This window comes from Lutra lutra, chromosome X, assembly GCF_902655055.1.
Source record: "Lutra lutra chromosome X, mLutLut1.2, whole genome shotgun sequence".
Taxonomy (NCBI): Eukaryota; Metazoa; Chordata; class Mammalia; order Carnivora; family Mustelidae; genus Lutra; species Lutra lutra.
In genome coordinates, this window is record NC_062296.1 from 7,310,288 (window position 1) to 7,320,558 (window position 10,271).

The window sequence follows — 10,271 nt, forward strand, 5'->3', positions numbered from 1 at the left end:
GATAGGGTTTTCTGTGAACTTAAAGTTTTCATTTCTCAGGGATAAACGTCCAAGAGCAACTGTTGGGTCACATGGCAATGGCATGCTTAGTTTTATAAGAAACTACTATGTTCCCCCCACCCAGAGTGGCTGTATCATTTTATATTTACCAGCAATCTCTGAAGATGGCTTCTCTGCATTCTCACCAGCATTTGGTGTTATCATTAAACAAAAAAATTTTAAGTCATTCTAGTGCCTGTATAGTGATACCTCATTGAAGTTTTTGTTTGCATTTCACTGATGGTTAATGTTGAGCATCTTTTTGTGTTCATTTGCCATCTGTATATCTTCTTCATTGAAATTTCTATTCATGTCTGTAGCCCATTTTCTTTCTTTCTTGACATCTGCATAATCAAGCTTTCAGGAATTTGAACACAAAGCACAGTTTCCAGGTGTACATAAATATATCTCCATTTTACAATTTTTTTGTTTCTTCTTCTTCAATCTTTTTGGTAACTGATAAGAAAATTCTTAAATCTTACTTAAGCAAAAAGAACTTCCTTAATGGGACTTTATTACTTCCTTTAAGAACTGATCATCTGAATTTCTAGGACTTTTTACAGTAAACATTTTGTTTATATTTCCTTTCTACGACTATTGCCTCCCAGATCTTGGCAAGTTGTCTATAGTTAAATAATGCTTTTAATTTCCATCTTTGGTCTTGCAAATATCCTTTAGGGTACTGCAACACAGTCCAGTACTTGCAGAATACAATACAACATGTGAATCTTAACACTACTTTTAGCTTATATTGTTAGAGGTGGGTGACATTGAACTCTTGACGCTCCCAGTAATAAAGCCACTTAATATTTTCAAACTTCAAGTCATATAAGACTAGAGAAAATTCTACATCCACACTGTATTGAGGTTTCTGGGGATTTTTCATCCATGTTCATTCAGTTCATCAATAATCTCTGGCTTCTCCATTCCTTGGCCAATCAGAAAGAAGATAACCGGCATACAAAAGGATTAATGATAAAGGAATCTCTGATCACTACAAACTGAAATAACTAGAAAAGCTCTTGCCGTTTAGTTCTGTCTCTCCTCACCCAGGTTCTGACCTAATAGTTGTATTTGGGCAGAGGGAAAAGTCCACTGAAAATTAATCATTCCATTGGCTACATCCATTTTACACAAGTTTTTGAAATTATATGTGCCAACATACCTTTGAGCCACATAATTCATGGTTACAACATCTAAATCAGCATAAAGGGAAAAATAGCAGTAAGTCTTCTCAAGACAGCTGAACCTAGTACTGAAACTGGGTTTGACAAAAGCCCAGACCAATATATGGATGTCTGGAGGGAACACCTGATGGAAAACGCAGCTATGATGGATTTTTTTTTTTTTTAGCAGCACTGTGGACTTCTTTTAAAATCATCTGACTTCTTTCCCTTGGAAAGTGAGAACAAAGGTCAAGAGAAATCAATTGTCCAAAGGCACTTAACACCCTTGTCTGCTGACCCTCATTGGTGAGAGTTGAATGTCTGCTTTCTCCTGGTCAAGTCCTAGAGCCTCAAACAGCTTCTTTTTCAGAAATATTGTTTGCATTTTCCTGACTGGCAAAGCCCTAGTATCTCTAGCCCAGATAGACTATCCTTAGAGCTACATGGCTTCGACCACTGGCACTAAAATCAAATGTACACTTAGTTTTTCCAGTTTCTGAGGAATTTTCTCTAATGTTTGAGTTCTTATTGTTGTTGACCTGCTCTTATTGAAGTCATTACATCTCCTTCTCTAGTTCTTGTACTTTTATTTTTTTAGGAGTTCCTCAGTTTACTTTCTCACTATGTCTTTTTCAACAATGATAGGACAACCCCAGAAATAAAGGAATCATACAGGTCCATCCTACTTGTTGATCAGAGCCACACCTATAGCTACTTTTTCTGAGGTTTTTTTTTTTTCTATTCTGTTGAATGTTAAGAGTTCTTTATATATTTTAGGCACAAGTCCTTCATCAGATATATGATTTACATCTTCTCTCAGTCTGTAGCTTGCCTTTTGTCATCCTTATAAGATCACCCAGCAGAAGTTGTTAATTTTGATGAGGACAATTTTATGGATCAAGTTTTGGTGTCAGGTCTAAGAAATTTTCACCTGGCCTTCACTGCTAAACATCTTCTCTAAAATGTTATAGTTTTACATTTCAACCTGTGATCCATTTTATTTTATTTTTTTTAAAGATTTTATTTATTTATTTGACAGAGAGAAATCACAAGTAAGCAGAGAGGCAGGCAGAGAGAGAGGAGGAAGCAGGCTCCCTGCTGAGCAGAAAGCCTGATGCGGGGCTCGAACCCAGGACCTGGGATCATGACCTGAGCCGAAGGCAGCGGCTTAACCCACTGAGCCACTCAGGCGCCCCTGTGATCCATTTTAAATTCATTTTTGTATAAGGTATGTAATTTAGGCCAAGATTTAGTTGTTTTACTATGGAGATCTAATTACTCCAGGACCATTTGTTAAAAAGGCCAATTGTTTTTCTTCCTCCACTCAAGTGCATTTTCATAGTCTGTTTCTGGGTTCTTTATGCTATTGCATTGATCTTTGTCCATCTCTCAGCAAACTGCCTTCATTATGGTGGCTACAATGTAAGCCTTAATACCAAGTAGGATGATTCTATCCACTTTATTCTTGTAATCTGTGGTTTTGTTATCAGGCAATACTGCCTTCAGAAAATGAGATATAAAATGCCCCATCCTCTTGGATTTTATGGTATAGATTATAAATTGACCCTTTAAATGTTTGGTAGAATTTTCCAGTGAAATCACATGGGCCTGGATACTTTTCTTCAGGACTTTCTTGAACTAAAATTCAATCCCTTTATTAGTTATAAGATTGATTATATTGCCCATATAACTTTGTTGGGGGATTGCGGTAATTGGTGGTTTCTCAAGGAACAGATTCATTTCTTCTAAATTTTCAAATTTAGGAGCATTCAGTTCTTACCAGTATTCCCTTATTATCCATTTAATAATTACAGGATTTGTAGTGATATTGGTCCTTGTCTCCTCTAATTTTATCTTTGCCAGTCTTGCATAGTCTCTCTTGGTATACGTTCTGTAGACACATGAAACAAGTATATATTGTGTTATTGAGTAGAATGTTCTATGTTCACATAAATAAGATTCTATTGGTCATTGTATAGTTCAGTTATTCTATTCTTGCTGATTTTGTCTAGTAGTTCTATCAGTTACTGAGTATTGCGTGTGTGAAGTCCAATGCTAACTATGGCTTAGTCTAGGTCTCCTTTCAACTGCCAGTTTTTGCTTTATTTGGAAGCTCTCTTGTTTGACACACAGAATAGATACATCTTTGATACTTTTATAATCATGTAATGGCTATCCTTGCCTTTAGTAATTTTATTTTTGCTATGACATCTACTTTATCTGATAAGAATATAGTCATTCCTGCTTTTTATTTTTGTGGTAAAATATACCTGACATGAAATTTTCCTTCTTAACCACTTCTGAGCACACATTTCAGTAATATTAACCACATTTATGTCAGTAATCTGAAAACTTTCTATGCTGCAAAACAAACTCTATACCCACTGAAGAACAATTCCTCATCTCCTCCCTACCACAGCTCCTGACAAATACCATTCTACTTTTTCTCTATGAATTTAGCAAATCTAGGTACCTCATATAAATGGAATCACACAGTATTTTTCTTTTTGTAACTGATTTATTTCACATAGCATAATGACCTCAAGATTCACAATACTGTGGCATCTGTCAGAATTGCTTTCTATTTAAAAGGTTGAATGACGAGATCAGGCGCATTCAGGGTGATATGGGGAAATTGGAAGGGGAGGTAAACAATGAGAGACTATGGACTCTGAAAAACAATCTGAAGGGTTTGAAGAGGTGGGGGGGTGGGAGGTTGGGGGAACCAGGTGGTGGGTATTAGAGAGGGCACCGATTGCATGGAGCACTGGGTGTGGTACAAAAACAATGAATACTGTTATGCTGAAAATAAATTTTAAAAAATGATTAAAAATTAAAAAAAAATTAAAAAAAGGTTGAATGACACACATTGTACACATACACATTTTATTTATCCATTCATCCATCAGTGGACACTTAGATTACTCCCACCATTTGCCTATTGTGAATAATGCTGCTATAAACATGGGTATACAAATATGTCTTCAACCCTGCTTATAATTCTTTTGTGTATATATCCAGAGTTGCTGGATCACACAATAATTCTATTTTTAATTTTTAGAAATTTTAATGCCATTATAGTTAACTTACAGTGTTACATAATTTCAGGTGTATAATATAGTGATTCAACAATTCTATACATTACTCAGTGCTCACAAAGATAATTGTACTCTTAATCCCCTTGTTCTGTTTCACCCATCCCCCACCAATCTCCCCTCTGGTAAACACAGTGTGTTCTCTATATTTAAGAGTGTTAAAAAAAAAAAAGAGTACTGTCTTCTTTGTTTTGTTTTTTTACATTCCACATAGGTGAAATGCTATGGCATTTGTCTTTTTCTGACTTAGCATTATACCTATTATACGCTCTAGATCCATTTATGTTGTTGCAAATGACAGGATCCTATCCTTTTTATGGCTGAGTAATATTCCATTGTATATATACATCACATCTCTATCCATTCATATATCAGTAGACACTTGGTTTGTTTCCATATCTTGGCTACTGTAAATAATGCTGCAATGGACATAGAGGTGCATATATCTTTTCAAATTAGTGTTTTCACTGTTTTGGAGAAATACCCAGATGTGGAACTGCTGGATAATATAGCAGTTATATTTTTAATTTTTTGAGGAACCTCCGCACTCTTTCCCATAGTGACTGTATCAATTTACATTGCCACGAACAGTGGACAAAGATTCCCTTTAGTCCACATTATTGAGTACTTGAGGTTGCTGAAGAGTTTTTCCTCCATGGTTGTGCTCTGTCTCAGCTTTCAGTTGTCCCTGTACATTGGTTCCATACAGAGAGTCTCTCTTCATGATTTTGCCAGTTACCTAGTGGTAAATGCTGTTGTTATTCATTGATAAGTTAGCAGTATGGAGAGAGGGTTTCTATTCTAATCCAACCTCAGTCTTAGGTAGACCCCTTGAGGCTGGCCTTCAGGGGTGGGTTCCTTGGTGCTTATAGCCATATTCCCCATGATAGTAGACTATCTTGTTATGCGTCTTCAGTGGGAGATAGATTCCACCTCATCTCCCAGCAGTAGGTGCTTCCCACATAATTGTATCACCTAGAAATACACATTTTTATTTTGGGCAGGAAATAATGGCCACTAATCTTTTGAGTAGGCAAGGTTACAGGCTTGAATGCACATGTAATTGTGTGCTATTAGTGGAAATAGCAGTATACCCTGCAAAGTCTTTATATGTCACACACAAATTCAAATTGCTATTTTGGATCCTGTAGATACACTAGTAACTGAGTTATTAGTGCTAAAGTTATTCCTCCCTAGAACATTCCAGGAGGATGGTGCTTGGCTCCAGTTGCTACAGCCAGAGTCTTCTCTGACAGAATGTATTTGATAAATAAAGTTCTATTCAATTACAGATGAGTGTTTGCACACACATGCCTGGAAAATATCACCAAGGGCAAAAGACCAGTGCATGCTGGGAACAGGCATATTTAATGGACTGAGTAGAGCAACCTTGCTAAAAAGCAACAGAAACATGGAAACCACCTTCTCTCATTTCTCCCATAAGTTTCTCCACTACAGGACCATTAACAGGGTAAGATAGAAGAATCACCTCATCTGCCTATATAAAAATGGCCTCAATCATTTAACAATCATGTATTCAGCACTTACCATGTGGCATGCACTCTTCTGGGTGCTGGAAACTAGAAAAATGACTACCAAATAATTGCCTAATTGAAAGGAAAAAGTCCTTCACAGCCCCCTGAATTTCACCAAAACCCTTAGAATTCTTTAAAACTGCCATCATATCCAGGGGAACCTGTCTGACTGGGCAACTCTTGGTCTGGGGTTGTGGGTTCAAGCCCCATGTTGTGTATAGATATTAGTTAAAAACAAAATCTAAAAAAAAAAAACAAAAAACACCTTCATCATATCCAGTTTTAGAAGTGTAATACTGCCCCTCTATGTCTCTGTCCTAACCCTATTCCTTTCGTTTCCATAACCTAGCCAAGCCAGGCTGGCATTCTGAAATATATTTTCAGAATTAAGGGAGGACACAGAAATACATAAAAATAAATCAGAAAGAAAAACCTTGCCAAGATTGCCAAGTCCAAGTTTCTATTCCAAATACAGACACATTCCTAAGGACTGCAACAATTTCCCAGCACCTGACCTTTGCTCCCTACCCTCACCTACCTGCCATCTCACTCACCACTCTCCAAGCACCAACCAGCTATTCATGCTGTTATTCAGTCAAATACAAGGAAACCATGTCTCAACTGCATGACTTGGTTTTAGTCTCCAGATGAAGAACCTAATTTTTCCAGAGGCGAATTATAAGACTGTGATGATTGATAACAAAAAATTCACCATTATTAAAAATAATTTTATTTCCTTTCAAATTTTGACAGCTTATCTGGTGTTTTCTCTGATTTATAATTAGATTTTACCAAGTTGTCTATTTTTATTCTTTTTGATGGGCCAATGCCTGGATTAATTTTAATCTCTATTTTCGATGCAATAATTCATGTTGCTAAATTTAATAATTCATTTCTCATGGTTCCTTTTGTTTTTTAACTTTTTGAATTGCATTTTCAGTTCATTTGTTTTCATTATTGATAATAATACTAATACTTATTAAGTGCTTTCTTTGTGCCATTTTTACAAATATTTTGCATACATTTGTTTAATTCTCCTAATAACATTATTGAGTAAGAAACTTTACAGAGGTGTTAGGTTTTTTTTTTATAGTTACCTAAAACTATGTAAGTAGTAGATGACAGAGCCAGGATTGGAATTCAGGCGATCTGTCTGCAGATCCTGTCTTCCAAACCATCATAATTTTAAAAGTAATCTATAGCATTTCCTGTGTTTGCATTTGTCTCATGGAGAATTCTGATGAAGCCTTGTTGCTTAGTTATGTCATTCTGGTACAAATCAAGATAAATAGCAATACCTTCAAGTCCTCAAACTTAACATCAATCATTTGGAAACTATTTAAAGGACTTGCTTTTAAAGTATCATAAGTAACTATTTTGTGGAAATCTTAAGTTGAAAGGAAAATAGTGAATTGTTGAACTAGTTGTAAAATTTTCATTTCTCTTCTTTTCATTTTCATTTCTCACTTCAGACTAGGAACTCTGAAACCTTTCCTGAATACCCCCAATACCAACGCTGTCTTTAGGTGGCTTTACCAGCTTCTAGAAAAATTTTTGCTCCATGGGCTCTCATAAATATTTTAAGTGAATATATAATTGAATTTCCAAAAGCAGCCTGTCAGTGATTGGAAATGGGAAGATATTTTCAGTCTTAAAATAATTACAAATGGCAAAATGTCCAAATTAATTTCCTATCAAATCTCCATCTTGGATAATTATGAAACTCATGATCCAAATTTACACTGATACTACACCCTTCAAAAATTAACCACTTTCCAAAGAAGCTAAATGAAGATTTTTGTGACCAATGGCATCTAAAACATTTTTCTCCTGTAAGTGGAAAAGAAACTACAGTGGAATATACAAATTTGTAATCAGTTTATGTGCAATTCAGTTGAATACTCATAACAACTCAGCAAACATTAACACGTATCTTTACATGTGTATGCCAAGATATGGTGAGGTTCAACACTGTATAATTTGTTCCTTTCACTTCATCCTTATTCTTTTAGGGAGCTTGTATTTATACATTATATGGAGAATCTGACTCTTCAGCACCCTTTAGGATACTACAGCTGAGACCAACTTGTTCTACCATTACTACCCAAAACTTATACCTTCTCCACATGTCATCAAAATAAATAATATTAAAACCACACATCGTATTGCCTAAAAACCAGTATTTATAAAAGAAGATGTTTTATCTAATTATCTGAATGGGGAGAACTAGAGACTAACACTCCAATCACTAAAGTACATTGTGAGAGTTCCTTCCTACTACTTCCTTAGTTCTGTATCAGGAAATCCCTCTGCTATCATCTAGAAAAACATCTGCTACCCTTCTTGTCTTTACTGTTATCGTTTCACTATTTGCTTTATTCCAAGCCAATACTGAGCAGAAATTGAAAGTGAGTGTACTCAAAATTAGTCCTTCAACTCATCCTCTTTTTTTAATATCAGAGAGTGGACAGAACTAAAACATCAATCAATGCTAAGTCAATAACACTGGAAGAAAATGTTCTGTTTCTTGCTTCCCTAATCGTCCTTCTTCTAATTACTTCCTGAACAAAATCAGACTTTGAGGACAGTGATGTGACCTTCATTTTGACTATCTTGAGTCAAATCATTCGGTATGTCAGGTCCTACTACTTAAAAACGTAATTTTGAAAATGGCAGTCTAAGTGACTGTCCCTAACCAAGGGCAGGGAGACTATGTCTCAGCTCAGAACAGTGGACTTACCTCTCAGAGCCCCACATGATAAGTGATGTATTTGGCCATGAACAGCTGCTGCAAATCACTGTTCCCCAAACCTGTATGTGTGGTCTGTTTCTTCCTGGCATATAGACAGTCATGCCTTATATTGAAATGTTTTGAATTGACAGAAGTTTCTTATTCATCTTATAGTGTTGTATTTGAATTTTTATACTGTGTTTTCTGAAGGAATATTATTAAGAACTTATTCTCAGTAATTCTGTAGTACTTTACACCATAAATACTCTGTCAGCCAAACAAGGTTTCCTATTTTCAGTACAACATCCATTATTCACACTCAAAAACGGCGCTGAAGATAAGGCTCAGCATTCTGTGTGAATCCTGCCTTCTAGTGAACACTGGCCTTAAAACATTTCTTCTATACTCTGTGTACATAGGCCTGTCCTTCAGCATTTTGCCAAGATAGTAAAATATGCATACAATACTTCAGAAAAATACCTTTAACCATCATAGTGATAATTTATTTAGAACAGGGTATTTATTCAGTCTTACTTATCTACCAAAAGTTTCATGTTAATATCAAAGGCAAAATAGTAACTTCACATTGGAAGAACTTAACCAAACATCAACTTAATTGATTAAAATGAGTATCACCAACGAGGGGAGAAAGTGACATCACACACCTAATGAGAGGATGCATCGAGAAGAACACTGCATCTTTTTGGTGTTATTTCTACAAAAAAAAATGCATAACTTGAATCTATCATAAGGAAATATCAGATAAACCCATATCAAGAGACATTCTATAAAATAACTGGGCTTTACTCTTCAAAACTTTCAATGTCACTTAATACAAAGAAAGTATCAGGAAGTGTTGTAGATTGAAGGGAATTAAAGAAAGATGAGAACTACATGCCATGAGTTATCTCAGGTGGATTCTAAATGAAGAAATACAACTATAAAGGGTTCCTACTTGGACAAAGTCAAATTTGAATACAGACTTTGAATAAAAGAAGGGTCAGAAAACTTTTTTCCATAAAGGATCAAATATTTTTAAACTTGTGGGGTCATATAGTCCCTAGTGCAGCTATTCAGCTGTGTTGTTGTAGCTCGAAAACAGTCAGACAATATGTGGTTGTGTTCCAGTAAAACTTTATTCACAACAACAAGCAGCAGTGGTCCAAATTTGACCTGAGGGCTATAGTTTTCAGAATCCCTAAATTAAAGAAGAGTATTGCATCAGTGTTAATCTCCTGGTTTAGGTAATTTTACTGCGGTTTATTTTTCTAGGATATACCTCTTAAGGTATTTAGGGTAAAGACTCATAATATGTGTGACTTAACTCTTAAATGATTGAGGGAGCAGTGGAAGTAATATTTTATATATACATACATACATATATACATATACATGTACATCGATTATATACAGAGAATAAAGAGGGAGAGAAAATGTGTTAAATATTGATGAATCTGGCAAATCAAGGAATTCCTAGTACTATACTTGCAACTTCCCATAAATTTGAAATTGCATCAAAGCTATCAAAAATCTAAATTCAAAAAATAAACACGTATACCAGATAAACGTTTATTTTTGTCATTGGTTTTCAAAACCAATGCAGTCAATACATTACTTTCAGTCACAATAGCTATACTTAAATATTTTCTAGACTCATTTTTAAAATGTCTTGATTCAACAAGCACCCTATCTTTAGTTTTGTTTT

General features: G+C 35.3%; 1 pseudogene; it reads right to left on the reverse strand.

Annotated features, from left to right (window-relative positions):
* Positions 1-713: 713 nt before the first annotated feature.
* On the reverse strand, positions 714-5,024 carry LOC125092205 (tRNA pseudouridine(38/39) synthase-like; annotated as a pseudogene).
* Positions 5,025-10,271: the final 5,247 nt, after the last annotated feature.